At 34.1% G+C, this 17298-nt stretch overlaps 1 protein-coding gene across 2 annotated transcripts in view; it reads right to left on the bottom strand.

Moving 5' to 3' along the window:
* PJA2 (praja ring finger ubiquitin ligase 2) overlaps positions 1 to 16950 on the bottom strand; it is a 64223-nt gene extending 47273 nt beyond the window's left edge. The window contains exon 1 of one of the 2 annotated variants that reach the window (XM_019727988.2): positions 16812 to 16950. The gene's annotated coding sequence lies outside the window, so the exon portion shown is untranslated. Of the gene's footprint in view, positions 1 to 16772 lie in introns of both variants that reach the window. The other variant, XM_019727989.2, reaches the window with a different exon arrangement.
* Between the last annotated feature and the right edge of the window lie 348 nt (positions 16951 to 17298).

Genomic DNA, 17298 nt, shown 5'->3' with positions numbered 1-17298 from the left:
AGAATAAAGCAACAGCAGAGATTTATTTTCGCATTGAAGCCAGGAAAACAATAAATAAGGCTACAGGAAAAAACAAAAATAGAAAATTCAATGTTATGCATACCAAAATGCAGCAAATTTCATTTGATGATAAAAGTCACAATATGTGCTCAGAATACATTACTATATCTGATATTTAGACACTTAGATGCATGCTAACAACAAATAAAGAGCATATGTGAGTGGGGATGGGAATAAAAAAAATAAGCAAGGTAACATGTTGAAACAAGATGATGTATATTGGGGGTTCCTTGTAACTATAGAAATTTGTCTGGAAACTTTCATGGTAAAAACTTTTAAAGTATTTTCCTTTTCTCTGCAAACATCTGTTGAAGAATTGTTTACATGTAATAAAGTACAAACTCAGGCACACATTGTAGTTCAATGAATTTTTATATATGTATACATCTGAGTAACACCCACCTAGACCAGGATAGAAAACATTACCATAACTTCAGGAAGTTCTCACTTGCACCGTCCAAGTCATTAACTGCTCCCAACCCAGAGGCAACCACTTTCCTGACTTCTATTACCCTAAATTAATTTTTCCTGTTTTAAACTTCATACGAGTGAAATCATACAGTATAAATTCTTTTATGTGTTTACTTTTGCTCAACAAAATAGTTCTGAGATTCATTCATGTTGTAAACATCCTTGTACATGTTTTGTTTTGTTTTACCTTTCTTCATACATATGACCTAGAATCACAGTAGAGGGCTGTTTAACTGTAACAAGTAACTGTCAGTTTTCGAAAGCAGCTGAAACAATTTGCATTCCCACCAGCAATATAGAAGAATGTCAGTTGTTTCATATCCTTGGCAACGCCCGTATTGTCAGTCTCTGATTTCGGCCATTCTGGCCGGAGAGTGATGGTGCCCGTGTGACACTTCCTGATGAGTGACAACTTCCAGCACCTTCACCTATCCATACTGACCTTTTGGGTATCTTCTTTTGTAAACAACCTGCTCACTTTTTTGCATATTTTAAAAACTGGATTGTTTGCCTTTTCCTTTTTGATTTGTAAGATTTACTTATATTTTCTGGATACAAGTCCTTCACCAGATTTATTTAATGTGGATATCTTTCTGCAGTATATAGCTTGACTTTTTTCTATGTGAATGATAGCCTGATAAATAGAAATTCTTAATTTTCTGTAGTCTTTTAACTTATCAATTTTATGTTCTAAGAAATTTTTGCCTACACTAAGGTGATGAAGATACTCTCCTAGGTTTTCTTCTAGAAGTTTCACAATTTTAGCTTTTACACCTAGATCTATTATCCAACTCAAATGAACTTTTGAATAGAGTATCAGGTAAAAGTCAAGCTTCTTTTTTATTCACATAGATATCCAGTTTACCTAACACAGTTTATTAAAAATAGATGCTTTCTTGTAACTTCAGCAGAGGTTTTGTTATAAACCAAGAATGCACATGTGAAGGTCTACATTTCCTAGGTACTCTATTCTTCCATCAGTCTTTTTGTCTACCTTATTCTAATACCAACTGTCTTAATTACTGTAACTTCCTACCAAGTCTTGACATTTGAGACATTTACATTTTGATAGAAATTCTGGAATCCATTTGACCAAAAATAAAAAATAAAATTCTGGGATTTTTATTGAACCTATAGCTCAACTGGGGAAAAACTGGTATTTTAACAATATTGAGTTTCCTACTGCATAAAGATGGAATGTTTCTCCATTTCCTTAAGTATTTTAAAATGTTTCTTAACACTGTTTTGTAATTTTCAGTGTAAAGATTTTACCCAAGTTTCATTAGATTTAGTCTTAGGTATCTTACATACTTTGATGCTATTCTAAATATACTTTTCCAATTTTATTTTATACTTTTTTGGTTGTGTTCAAGTCAAAACCAAACAGAGACCAGACCTGAAAATTCCCTGAACAGACAAAAACCAGTCTAGTCATATGAACAAAGCTTAAGTTAGCTTATTTTACAAGGCTATATTGACCCGGATCATTTCTTGCTTATGTCTCTAAAAATCATAAGCGAAACTTGAACTGATTCCCAAGATTCATATGAGGTAACTACTGACCAATTCCCTATCATTTAAGAAAATTCTAATACAAATGGTCCCTGACTTATAACGGTTTGACTTACAATTTATCGACTTTATGATGGGGTGAAAGCAATATGCATACAGTAGAAACCATACTTCAAATTTTGAACTTTTCTCAGGCTAATATGTGGTACGATACTCTGGTGGTGCTGGGTAGCAGCAGTGAGGTGCAGCTCCCAGTCAGGCACAAGATCATGAGGATAAACCACCTATATACTCTCCAGTGTACTGTGTTGTGTTTTTTGGATATTGTGTTCAATAAATTACATGAGATATTCAACATTTGATTAATAAGTAGTCTTTATATTAGAAGATTTCGTCCAACTGTAGGTTAATGTAAGTGTTCTGAATGTGTTTAAGATAGGCTAGGCTAAGCTATGATGTTCAATAGATTAGGTGTATTAAATGCTTTTTCGACTTACATTTTCAACTCATGATGGGTTTATCACGACATAACCTAATTGTAAGTCAAGGACCATCTGTATAGCAACCAGAAACTGTGAATAATAAAGTCACTGCTTTCTCACTACATAAAGTGCCTTTTAACAATATAGCCCTGAGCCTCATTCCGTATTTTGTTTTGAGTGCTCCTGGTTTACTAATTTTGTTTTGGTGTGTACACAAGGAACTTTCACTAATTACTACTTCAGTGAGTCACTGGTTTTACTTCTGTTATTTTTGAACCTTTGACAGTTCATGGCATCAGAAGTGGGCCCCAAGAAAACCCCCCATTCCCCCTGACTCCAAGGCCAGTGAGCAAACAGGTGCTGGTACCCACAGACCTCCCTGAGCTCACTACTTTCTCACCAACCGTGGAGTCCGAGACTGTCTTTCTTGGATCCAAGCTCCATTCTCTGCATTTTGAAGTCTCCAACTTTATTGTGAATACCTGTATTTTGTTTGTTGAAGCTTCTTGGTAAGTCACCCCATTGTGTTCAGAAGGAGAGAAAACATGATTCCCTGTGTTTTGGAACAGGTATTGGAAAACAGGGTCCTTCATAGTACAGACATCTTAGGAAATCTAAAGGCAAAAATGGGTTACACCTGGTCAATGCACCAAGCTCTTGTGCCTTTTGGAAAAACAGGTGAATTTTTGGAATTGTGGCCACTTTGGGAAACAACTTAGGTAAATCCACCTTAAGGTGCAATCTTAAAAGAGTGGATTCCAAACTACTCTGAAACAATGAAATACATTCTTTGATTACAAGCTGCTGAAAGACAAAATGACTCTAAAAACAGCTCGAAAAGGATACCTGACAGCATGCAAACAAAAAATCTTTAGCAAAATAACTGGTCATCTGAGCAGGTAACTAACTTAGTCCATCTACCAGAAACACAATTTGTATCCAACCACTCTTTTGAGTTTTATACAAGACATGGCTAAATTTTTTTAAACAAAAGCTGTAAGATCTGTTTATGTCTTTCTGTATGTTTGTGTGTGTCCATATGTTATAGATATGTGGTATTTTTCTACCTCCAAATGATATTGCCAAAATGAATTTGTAAAAAGCTCTCTTTGTCTTTAAAAATTTAAGTATTTATATAATCACGTACGTATAGTCTAAGAAATGTAGAAATTTACCTAAATGTTTTTTAAGTTCACATGATCTAGGACAATAGTTCAAGTTTGTTGGTTTAATAAAAGCAAGAATATCTTCAAAATCTATCAATGAGAAAAATAATTTAAGATAGTGGTTAGTTGTTTAATGTCTAATTCAAGCACATTACTAAAAGCAAGCAATTTAAATAAAAACATAAGTTCATACTGAGTTAAACTAAATAATGGATATTCATTTAAAATCTAAATAATTTCCAAATAAGATAAACATCAAACGCTAAACATAAGTTTACCTTTTGTTTTTTTTAATTTTTTACAGAGAGACAAAAGATATTTGGGTCTATTAACATGTTTTGTGCCAATCTGAAAATACTATGAGGAAGAATATACTCCTAGAAATTATAAAATGTATTTATAAATTTGCTAGCCTACATAATTGCTTACTTCTTAATTTTCAGTAGGAATTAAAGACTCTCAAAAGTTAAGAATTCTAATTAGTATATGTAATTAAAACTACCAGAAATAATAATGGTGAAAGAAAATAACTGTAAATGAAAACTAAGTAAAGAAAATATGGTTTTTGGGATAAGGAAAGATATGAAGGACATGTTTTTTGTTAGTTTTGTTTTGTAAAGGAAAAAAGTAATTTTGTCCTAAAGCAAAATGACTGTTACAGTTTGGAAAAAAACAAAAAAAGATATGATAACAGCTAAATGGATACAGAAACTTGCAGAAGGTTTGTAGAAAATGAATATTGAAAAAGAATTCCATGTGTATTCATGCTAAGACTGGAATGAATTTATTTAAAGAAAAGAGAGTTTTAATATCCAAAGTATCCTGGTGCAAAATTAGAATTTGGTTTTCTCTTTCTTGAAAGAACAGGGTTTTTTAGATTATTGGCCTGCTCTTAGTAAGAAATCATAAACAAAGGTTTTTTTTCTTAACCTTTAATGTAATCTGCATAGGAAACAAAGATTCTGTGTCTTATGAAAATATTTCCTGTGCTTCACGTTATCATGATCAAGTATTTGATTACTTAAAAAAACAACTGAGTCTTCTCTACTAAAAGAGCTAAAGTTCTTTTATAACTGTGTAACTTTCTGTATTTGCCTTTTAAATGCTGTCACTTTGGTTGAATGGATAAGTCAATTGCACGGAGAGCTCGCGTGTGCGTGTGTGTGTGTGTGTGTGTGTGTGACCAACCATGGTCATTTTCGAGTCTTTTGTCATTTACAATTACTGTTTTTACTCTGATGCTTTTGTAAAAGTGTTCCTGTAATAGTCCTTCATCTTCAAAGAAATTCATGGAAAAGACCCTGATAAGTACTCTAAAATGCAGATTTCTGGTAACTTTAAGATCAAAATATTGAACTGAGGTTATATATAATTTTAAAACTTTAATGGAAAATTGATTGATTCATAAAGCTGCTAACCCAAGATGAAGCAAAACAATTATATAACAGCGAATAAACAATAAAGATGATTATAATTTTTATGACTTCATTTAAAACATTGTTAGTTCTTTAATGTTTTGCTTGCAGATTTAAAGGATCCCCTTTCTCCTATTATGCCATCTATAAGTTAGAGGAATTTGATAAAGTGTATCTTTTGCAACAAAGGTTTAAAAAATTATATTTTTCTCTCTACCTGATCCCTCCAGAATTCAGAAACTACTATTACACATCTACTTTTATGACAATGTATGTCTTTACATAAGTTCAGTAACAATCTGTTCTCCTTGTAACAGGGCACAATTGAACAAGTCCTTAGCTTGGCTTCTAGCCTGGAGAAGCTTTTGTAAGCCCAATTTGATATTCCTTATGAAAAGTTCCAGCAAAGCAGACTTAAAAGAGCCTATATGGTCAATCACTCTTCTTTCTGCATGTGTAAATAATTAGACCAAATTTATTGAAACTAGACTTAATCTGCACACAACTAGGTCTTAATGTTTATCTTTGATAGAAAGGGGGATGATAATAGAGATAAAAATGATATTTCAGCAATACACCTTTGTGGATATCAGATTCTGCTGCTGTTATCTTTGAGGTTGTTTTATACCTGTACCTGGACTGGATCCTGAATTCTTCTAGTTTCGTCCAGTATTTGGCTAGAACTTTCACTCACTGAGCATGGTATTAGCTGTGGGTTTTTCTGTTTATACTTTTTACAAAATTAATGTTTCCTTCTCCTAGTTTGATGAGAATTTTTAACAAAACAGATGTTGAATTTTGTCAAATAACTTCTCTATCTACAGAAATGATCCTATGGTTAGTCTACATTGTTCTGTTAAAGAAGTAGATTACACTGATTGACTTAAAAACATTAAAACCAACCTCGCTTTCCTGGAACAAATCTGGGACATACTATCCTTTTTATTATACATATCACTGGATTATTTCCATTATCTATGTTCAAGAGAAATCTTGGCCTAAAATTTCTTTCCTTTGTAACGGTCTTATCAGGTTTCACTATCAGGATTTTGCTAAAATTATAAAATACCCTGGGAGTTTCCTCCCTCCCACCCTCCCTCCTTTTCTTTCTTTTTGTTAACTCTCAGAAGAGTCCATGTAAAACTGACATCAGACCTTACTTAAATGTTTGGAAGATTTACCAGTTGTAGCCATCTAGGCCTAGGGTTTTCTCATAGGAAAGTTTTTGATAAATTCAATTTGTTTAATAGACATTGGACAACTTGTATTTTTCATTTCTTCACATGTCAATTTTGATTGTGTTTTTCAAGGATTTAGAGCTTTTATTCAAGTTATCAAATGTATTAATATAAAGTTGTTCATATTGCTCTTTATTAACAATTTAATATCTATAGAATCTGTAGTGGTGCCTCCTTTTTCATTCCTGGTATTGGTAATTTGTGTTTTCTCCCATTTTTTTGTTGACCACTTCATCACACATTTATTATTTTTAAAAAGTCCTCTCAACAAACTGACTGTAAAACTTTTCTGTCACTGGATTCTACTTTTATATTTATTATTTCCTTCTTTCGATTTTATTTGGGTTTGATATTTTTCTCCCTTTAGTTGCGAGATTATACTACTGACTTTTAACCTTTCGCCTGTATTCACATATACATATAAAAATATAAAGTTCTCTCAAAGCACTTCTTCAGTTGTATTAAACAAGTTCTATTGTATTTTATTGTATTTCAGATCAAAATGTTTCCCAATTTCCATTATGACTTTGTTTTTGATTCATGTACAACTTAGAAATGTCTTGTTTAATTTCTAACATTTGGAGATTTTCTAGTTATTTTTCTGTTATTGAGTTGTAATAATTCCACAGTGGTCAAAAAAAATGCACTGTACAATTTCAATCCTTTGAAATCTGATGATACTTTAAAGACCAGAATATTTTGGCAAATGTTCCATGTGCATTTTAAAAAATGTGTAGTCTTCAGTTGTTAAATACAATATTCTACAAATGTCAATTATGTCAAGTTGAATAATCATGTCAAATTTTCTATTCCCTTACTGATAGTTTTGTATAATTGTTCTATCAGTTACTTTAAATGTATATTTAATATCTCTAGCTACAAATGCTTATCTATAATTCCTGTTAGTTATATTAACTTTTATATTCAGACACTACGAGATGTGATAAAAAAAATATGGTCTTTAGATGAAAAAATGTATTACAATAAAAGACACATCGGCATTAATATCCCTCAAAATATGCCCCCCTCTCTCCGAACACACTTATCTTATCATTCTTGCCACTTTCTGAAGCATTCCTGGAATGCTTTTAATTGCGCTGTCGTGGCTGCCTCAGTGTCCTGAATCAATTCAAAATGTTTACCTGAAAGTAAAGGTCATTTTTGACTTTGGGGAAGAGTCAGAAGTCGCACGGTGCCAGATCCAGTGAATAAAGTGGATGAGGACACACCATAATGTTTATTTGATAGAAACTGCCGTAGGAGAAGCGATGTGTGACAGAAAGCCTTTCCGTTGTGATCAGAAAACATGGCGAACGCAGCTGCTGAGTGCCATCCAAAGGAAAGGCAGGGATCTTCAATACAGGAAGCGGCACATCAAACCTTAGTAACAGTGTGTGACAAGTTTCAACTTGTTTGGTGCAGTCAGTCGGGTGTGAGCTACGAGAGAAGGTGTATTTGAAAGTGTGCCGTAAACCAACCTCCATCATGACAACGCTCCGTGTCACACATCACTTCTGGTACAGCAATTTCTGTCAAACAAAAACATTACGGTGTGTCCTCATCCACCTTATTCACTGGATATGACACTGTGTGACTTCTAGCTCTTCCCCAATGTCAGAATGATTCAGGACATGGAGGCAGCCATGACAGCACAATTAAAGACACTCAAGAAAGAGGACTTCTAGAATTGCTTCAGAAAGTGGCAAGAGCGATGGGATAAGTGTGTTCGAAGTGAGGGGGAGTATTTTGAGGGAGATTAATGGCAATGTGTCCTTTACTGTAATAGATTCTTTTTCATTTAAACATTTACCATATTGTTTGATCACACCTTATATATTATTAGGTGAATACACACTGGGGATTATTATGTCTTCTTGATGAACTGATCCACTTATATTTTTGTCCTCATTCCTTAAAAAGGTCTTGCCTTAAGTCTATTTTGTACATTGTTAATATAGCCACATCAGCTTTCTTTTGGTGAGTGTTTACAGACAATACTTCTTCCTCCTTTTTACTTTATTCTATCTGAGCCTTTACACTGAAATTTTTTGCACAGAATATAGTTGGGTCATGCTTATTTATAAAGCCTAACAATATCTGTATTTCCACTTAAGTGTTTAATCCATTTAAATTTAACAATAATTACCACTATAGACGGGTTTAAGTAACATTTTGCTATTCTTTTCATTTTCCTCATCTGTTGTTTCTCTATTCTTCCTTCTTTGACTTCTTTGGTACTGATCTTTTTTTTTTTTTTTCCACTATTCCGTTTTATGTCAAGAACTAGCTTATTTGATATTCCTGTCAGTATCGTTCTTTTAATAGTTCCCCTAGAAATTACAAAATACATCCTTCCTGTATGTTGAATGTTGTTTTCTAGGGTTTCTGGATAACTCACTTCCCTCTAAAGAGAGTTTAAGTTTCCTTCCTTGGGTAATTATGTCGCAGGTAAAGACAAAGTGTAGGTTTGACAGAGAGTACAGAATCTATGAGAATTGTAGAAACAAAGAAATTTGGCAGTCACTCACAGGCCCTTATTCCTGGATCTGTACTGGGTACTGAAAAGGCTAGAAACAGGCTGAGAGATTAAAGAGGCCATTTTTCAGTGGTGGAAAAAAGGGAGCAACTGCCAAGGAAGGAAAGGAAGGAAACCCTACCTAAACCCCAACCCCTAGAGAACAAAGACTCAAACTACTGGGACGAGGATAGCAATCACTGGGGATGGGCGAGGGATGGGTAACAGAAAAGGCCTTTACTCCTGGGGTAGGATTAGGAAACAAACTAAGGATTTTAGGAATGAAAATGCAAGAAATAAAAAACACATTAACAGAGATGAAGAATGTATTTTATGGGCTCAGAAAAAGACTAGTTGGGGAAAGTATAAACGAGCTTCACGACAGGTCAGGAGAAATTACCCAAAATGAGATAAAAAGTAATTTTTTTAAAATGCAGGGGATGGAAACATAACAGAGCCTCCAAGAATGCTGGGACTCTATCAAATGAACTACTGGAATCCCACAAAGAAGGAAGTGAGTGGTACAGAAGAACTATTAGAAGAAAAATGCTGAGAAGTATCCAAATATGATTTAAGAGATCAAACCATAAACCTAGACTCAATGGACCACAAAAATCAGGATAAATACAAAACATACACACACACCAAAGACAAATCTTATTCAACCAACTATAAAACCCAACAATAAAGGAAACATTTTTTATGCAGATAGAGGAATGAAGAATTACAACTAACTTCTTGTCAGAACCTATGCAAGCCAAAAGAATATATAAAGGCAACCTTAAAGTGATACAAGAAAAACATGAAACAAGAATTCTGTACCCAGCAAAATGTCTTTCAAAAGAAAAGGTAAAACACAGTACGTTTAAGCCAATCCAAGAGATATTGTTACCAGTAGATGTGGACTGCAAGAAATGTGAAATGAAGTTCTTCAGGCAGAAAAAATACAAGAAAGACACTTGATTCTACAAAGTATAGAACTCTGAAAATAATTAAAGGAAAATGTAAAATATTTTTTTCTTATTTTTTAGTCACTTCAAAAGAGAACTATGAGAAGTAGCACTGTGTGATAGAACTTTGTGATAGCACAGAAATATCTTACACAGTTCAATGTTAAAGCTAAAAGCTACACGTGGCTACTAAGTACTTGAAAAATAGCTAGCAAAAGAGAGAAAATTAATTACAACCTAATTAAATACTAACTACTCTAAATTCAAAGTTAGATAGTCACACTGGCCAGCGAATAACATACTGGGCAATGCAGGTCTGAAAAAAAAACATAATAGGAAGATATTATGAATTTGTGCATAAGTAAAAGCAAAATGTATGACAACAATAGTGCAAAAGATAGTAAGGAGAAAGTGAAAATATATTATTGTAGGGCTGACACTATATAAATAGTGGTATTATAGTGCTTGAATATAGGCTGAAATTAAAGATGTGTAAGGTAAATCATAGAGAAACCAGTATAACTTTTTTAAAGAGGCAAACTAAGTGTAAGTAGCAAGTCAATAGGGATAAAACAGACTCAAAAGTAGAGAATATAGAACAGATGGGTTAAACAGAAAACAACTGGTAGATTTAAATCCAATTGCATCAATAATTACATTAAAAATAAATTATGTAAATCACCTAATTAAAAAGCTAGATTGCCAGTTAAAAAGCAGGTTGTCTACAGCAAACTCCCTTAAATATTAAGGCCTAAATTCAAAGTAAAAGAACATAATGTGCAAATACTCATTAAAAGAAACATGTAGTGGCGATATTCATATCAGATAAAGTAGACCGTAGAGAAGAAACACTACCCAAGATAAAGAGGAATATTATACAATGATAAAGGAGTCAATTTACCAAGACAACAATCCTAACTGTATATGAACCTAACAATAGAAGTTCAAAATACATGAAGCAAAACTTGTTAGAACAAAAAGGAGAAATAGACAAATCTATAATTATACTTGGAGACTTCAACTCTTCTTGCAGTGATCAGCAAAATAAGTAGACAGAAGATCAGTAAGAAAATAGAAAACCTAAGAAGCACCATCAATCAGCTTGACCTGACAATTAGACTATTCAATATAAAATATAGACATTAATATTTACTATAGAATATAGAACTTACACAATACTCCAACCAAAAGCAGAATACCTATTATTTGGAAATGCACATGGAACATTTACCAAGTCTGACCATATTCTGGGCCAAAAAAAAAAAATCTTCAAAGAGCTTAAAAGAAATTATACAATGTATGTTATCCATCTACAACAATATTAAACATAGAAATCAATTACAGAAAAAGTTAGGCAAAATCACCACATATCTGGAAATTAAACAACATACTTCTAAAAAACCCATGGGTCAAAGTAAAAGTCACATAAGTACTTATAATACAAAACATCATTATAACAAAATCTGTGGGAACATTTTACACCTTAGGAAATCAGAATAGAGTGGATTTAAACCCAAGACATACAGAAAAAAAAAAAATGAAAGGAAAAAAAGAGCAGAAGTCAATGAAATTGAAAATGTGTATTAAAAAGCAATAAAATAAAAGGCTGGATCTTTGGAAAAATAAAAATTTGGATAAACCTGGAAACAAACAAAGGCAAAAAAGAGGACACACTGACAATATCAGTAATGAAAGGAAAAAAAAAAAGAAGACATCACTACAGATGCAACAGACATTACAAGGACAATAAATAAACAACTTTATGGCAATGAATAAATGAAATAGACAAATTCCTTGAAAGACACAAACTACTAAAGCTCACATACTGAGTAAAGGTGACTCAAATAATCAAAGACTGAAAGTTTTTAAGGAGAAATAACCATAATCATCCTATACCTATTAAAGTGATTAAATTTATCCTTTCAAACCTTTCAACAAAGAAAATTCTAGTCCCAGATGGGTTAGCTTGCAAACTCTAACAAACATTAATTCTATCTAGATTTGTTTTTCAGAAAACATAAAAAGAAACATTTCCAACCCTATGAGGCCAGCATTACTCTGATTAAAAAACTATATATGTATATATGTGTATATGTATATATACACATATATACATATATATGTATATATACATATATATATGAAAAAGCATCCTTCATGAACATAGATACAAAAAATTACCCAATAAAAAAGTACTCAAAAAAAAGTACACAAATCTAATTCACGAATGTATGGAAACGATAATACACCACACCCAAGGGAGTATATCTAGAGAATGCAAGGTTGATTCAACATTTGAAAATAAATCAATGTAATTCATCTTATTAACAGACCAAAGATAAACCATATGTTCATCTCAATAAATATAGCAAGAAAATTTGAAAGAACTCAATGTCAACTCATGATAAATATTCTCAGCAATCTAGGAACAGAATAGAAACAATATAGAAAGCTTTCTTTTTAAGATTAGGAATAAGACAAAGATATCCTCTCTCATCACTCCTGTTCAGTAGCATGCAAGAGGGTACTAGGCAGTGAAATAAGGGGGAGAAAAGGGAGGAGGTTGTACACACAAATTGAAAACAAAGAAATAAAACTGTTCTACAAGTGTATATTGAAAATTACATAGTTATTTACATAGGAAAATGCCAAAGACTCTACAAAAAAAAAAAAAATTTGCTAGATTAAGTGAATTTAACAAGATTGCTGGATTCACGGTATATGAAAACAAATTGTATTTCTACATGCTATCAATGAACAATTGCATACTACATTTAAAGAAAACTATCATTTACAATGAAAGCAGAAGTGATAAAATACTTTGATATAAATCTAACAAAACATGAGCAATATCTGTATGCTGAAATTACAAAATGCTGATGAAAGAAATTAAAAAAGATTTAAATAAATGGAGATACCCTGTGTTCACTGATTGGAAAACTCAATAATAGGATGTCAATTCTTCCCAAATTGATCAATTGCATTGTATTGAATTACATTCAATACAATCTAAATAAATATACCCTCAGTACTTTTTGTAAAAATCAACAAATCACTTCTAAAAACATTTATGGAAAAGCAAAGAAACTAGAATAGCCAGAATGATTTCGAAAAAAGAATAAAGTTGGAGGACTCACATTACCTGATTTCAAGACTTATTAGAAAGCAACAATAACCATGAGAATGTGGTACCAGCAAAATGCCATGTACAAAGATAAAAAGGATAGCCCAGAAACAGATTCACATATATGGTCAATTCAGTTTTGACTAAGTTAACACAATGAGGGAAGTGTTTCCAACAAATGGTGCTAGAATTGGGAAACTGAGCTTATCCTTATCTCACACCACATAAAAAATTAACTCAAATGGATGATACATCTTGACATAAAAGCTGAAACTATAAAACTGGTACAAGAAAACGTAAGAGGAACTCTGCACAACTTTGCACTGAGCAAACTTAAGACTGACAAACTGAATTTAATCAAAATTAAAAGTGCCTCTATTTTAAAAAGTTAGAAAAATGAAAATGTAAGCTTCAGACTGCAATGTGTATGTGTCTGTGTGGGTCAAAGGACTTGTATAATAAATGTGTAAAGAACTCTTACAACTCAGTAAGACAAACACACCAATGTTTAAACATGGTGAAATATTTGAACAGATACTATGCAAAGGAAGACATACAAATGACCCATAAACACAAGAGTAAATTCTCGGTATCACTTATCATCTGATAAGTGTAAGTTAAAGTTATAATGTGATCCTATCACATACCCACTAGAGGGGCAAAAAATTAAAAAAACTGAAATCACTAAGTGTTGATGAGGACATAGAGGAACTGGAACTGTAAAGTGTAAAACAGTTTGGCAGGTTTTTATATTTAAACATTCATTTACCATGCAACCCAACAATTCAATGTTAAGGTATTTACCCAAGAGAAATGAAAACATATGTTCACATAAAAACTTATGAACACAACAGTTTTATTAATAATAGCCCCAAACTGGAAATATTCCAAATATCCACAAATAGGTAAAATGGTCAACAAATTGTGGTAAATACCACATAGATTCAGCAATAAAATGTTGTGAACCAGTTAAGCACAAAAACATGGATGATCCTCGAAGACATCATGTCGAGAGAAAAGGTCAGATGCAAAAGAGTACATATTACATAATTCCATTTATATGAAATTCTAGAACAAACGAAATCAATTTATAGTGAGAAAAAGAAGACAGATGGTTTCCTGGGGATAACGGTGAAAGTGTGACTTACTACAAAAGAGAAGGGAACTTTTGGGGATGATAGAAATATTCTATATCTTGATTGTAGTAATGAAAATATTCTGCTCTTGATTGTGGTGGTGGTGACAGGGGTGTAAACATTTGTGAAAACACACAGAGCTGTACATTTTAAATACACACATTTTATAGTATGTAAATTAACGTAAATAAATTTTATTCTTTACAAAGGAGCTCTCTTGGGAAATATTAACCAAAGAATATTAATATTGGTGAAGCCCATACCTAACCACTCAAAAGATACCAAAACATCAAAAAACTTCAATACCCGTTTATGGTTTTTTAAAAATGTCATCAGAAATAAAAAATAAAATCATCTTAGAAAGCCAAGAATAGAAGAAAATATTTTAACTTAATATTCTCTATCAGAAAGCTTCAGCAAACATCATAATTGATGCTAAAACATCAGAAGCATTCCCCTTAAAGTCACAAACAACACCAAGTTTTTAACTATTATTGCTATTAGTCAACATTATATAGGACATGTAATAGCCAAAGAGCAATGAGGAAAACATATAAATTATAAAAATTAAAAAAAAAGCCACAAAACTGAATATTTTCAGGTAATCATCAACTCGATAAAGTGATCAGATACATAATAAACAGGAAAAAAATTCAAAAGCTTTCCTATTATTAGAAAAAAAGAGAAAATGTTATTGAAAATTTCCACCTACTAGAGCAATCAAATGATAAGATACCTAGAAACATTAAGAAGGAATCTCATACACATGGAAAAATAACTAGAACTTTCCCTAAAAATATAAAGCAAGATGTGAATAATACAGAAAGATACCATACATACATATATTTCTGAGGGGAGAGACTCAATATCATAAAGTTCAGTTCACTCCAAATTAATCTAAAATTTCAATATAACCTTATTCAAAATGCCAAAGGATTTTCTATTTAATTTACAAGTTGAGTCTAAAGTTCAGCTGGGGAAAAAATAAAACACAGTAAAGAATAACTTTGAAAAGAGTAATAAGGAGAAAGAAATGGTTATCAAAATGTAAAATATGCATACCCTTTAACCCAGCAATTCTATTTCTAGGAACCCATGCTCCAGAAACAATCACATACAGAGGAAGTTTCCTGAACAGTTGACTCTCAAGATGAAGGCAGGACTAGAAGTGGGAAAGAATCCTGTTCTTCCATACTGTGTGAATTTTTAAAATTTAGAAAGGCTTAGAGTTTGTAACTAAAAACCAATCAATAAATTAAAAATGTTGGTTTTAAAGAAAGCATTATTTGTGATGGCAAAAAGAAACGAATTCATTTAAACGTCTTTCAGTAAGGAAATGGTTAAATTATAGCCTATTCAAACTAATGAAATATCACTTAACCTTTTAAAAAGTATTAGGGAAACTTATATATAACATGTAAAGATGCCCAAGATATAAGTAAAAAAAAAAAAAAAGCAAGTGATATACCAATGTGTTTGGTAACCCCCCCCAAAACAACTTTACATGTATGTGTTTAAGATGCACAGTAAACTGTTAACTCTCAATACTGAAATGGGACTGGGGGATGAAAAGACATGTTCACATTTTACCTAATAGTCCTTTTTCTATATTGTTGAAATTTACATCAAGCTTGCATGTCTGTATTTAAAAATTAGTTACTGCACACAAAAAAGACATGAGTTCTGTAATAATTAAAAATTGAACAAAATAGTTTAAACGTTTATTTGTGATATCTTAATGTTTATGTACATACTCTTCAAATGATCTGTAATCTTCAGCAGAGGTGACTACCATTTTAAAGAAATTTAACTGACCAAATAGTTCATGATAAAAATAATGTATAAAGCCTTTTTGAAAATCGTAAACTCTACAGAACCAGCAGATTCCCAGCAGTGTCTATGGGTATGTGTAAAAAAAAAAATTAATTAATTAATGCCTGGAGAGGGAAATCTCCTAGATTATTCTTCCGTACCTCGTCCTCTTTTTTTTTAACTTGGTCTGAGTGGCTTTAAACTCACCATTTTGAATGTGCGCAAAATGACTAAAAGCAGTAATCGTAGGGAGGCCACAAATGAAGGTACATCTGCCAGAGGCGTGCTCTGATCTGACATCGTTAGTGGGAAGTACCATTGATGGAATGGTGCTGATATCAGGAGAACGACTGTTATGGTTTGTACAGGGTGTCTGCGTGCCCGAGCCTCGGTGACAATCAGGAAAAACGCAAACACAGCCCTGAGAGCAACGGCAACTGAAGGTTTTTTGGGAGACGGGGGCTGCAGGCCTATGGCGTAAGATGGATCGGCTCTATGCGGGGTGACTGGGAATGAGCAGAGAAGGTGGGTGGGAGTGTTGTGGGGAGAAGAGTCATACAGTCGCGAGTGTGGGGAGAAGAACAGCGGGGTCCTTGGCCAAGGTACCAAGGACAGCAGAAGAAGCTGCAGGAAAAAGCGACGATGGACACCCCCGAAACCAACCGATGTCATCCGCCGGGGGCAACGGGCGCGGCAGCCACCGACAGGAATGCGGCCCGGGGTCCGGGCTAGACAGGGCCCAGGAGGCGAAGAAGGCCTCTTACAGCCATCAACCCCACCCACCATGGCCGGCGCAGCAGGCCAGGGACAGGCCCCGCTCCCTATCGAGGAGAGAAATTAAGAAACCGAGGAGGTGAAGGCAACAATTTCCTCTCCCCGACCCTCACATACCGGACATCAGAACAAGGCAAATTGTAAAAATCCCCTCACCGAGCTGTGCAGCGGCTCCGGAGCGAGAACAGCGCTCGATCCTCCACCCGCCACCACCGCCTTCTTCTCCGCCTCCGACTCCTCCCCCGCCGAACGCGCAGCGGCAGGTGGCCGCAGCGGCAGCAGCGACAGCGGCGGCGGAAGCAGAGAAGGCGGCGGCGGATCCCGCCCCTTGCGCCGCGGTGGAGGCGAGGGAGGAGGACACACAAGCCCCGCCCCCAAGGCAACAACGACCAATAGACTTTAAGGGCTTCTGCATGAGGGCAGGAGAAATCCACATATCCAATCGGAACCTGAGGAGTGGGCTAACGTCAATGGTTGGGACGTGGCAGAAAAAGAAAAAAAAAAAGACTGTCTCTGCACCCTGGTCTTCCCTTCTGGGTCAGGGAGACTTCACAGATTGGCGCAAGAGCGGAAGGACGAAGCCACACTCTTTCCCACCCTACCCCCTGTCTGGGCCCGCCCCCTTTCCCTGCAGCACTGCGAC

Source organism: Rhinolophus sinicus, linkage group LG03 (genome assembly GCF_036562045.2).
Source record: "Rhinolophus sinicus isolate RSC01 linkage group LG03, ASM3656204v1, whole genome shotgun sequence".
Taxonomy (NCBI): domain Eukaryota; kingdom Metazoa; phylum Chordata; class Mammalia; order Chiroptera; family Rhinolophidae; genus Rhinolophus; species Rhinolophus sinicus.
This window is presented reverse-complemented; position numbering and strand designations above follow the sequence as displayed.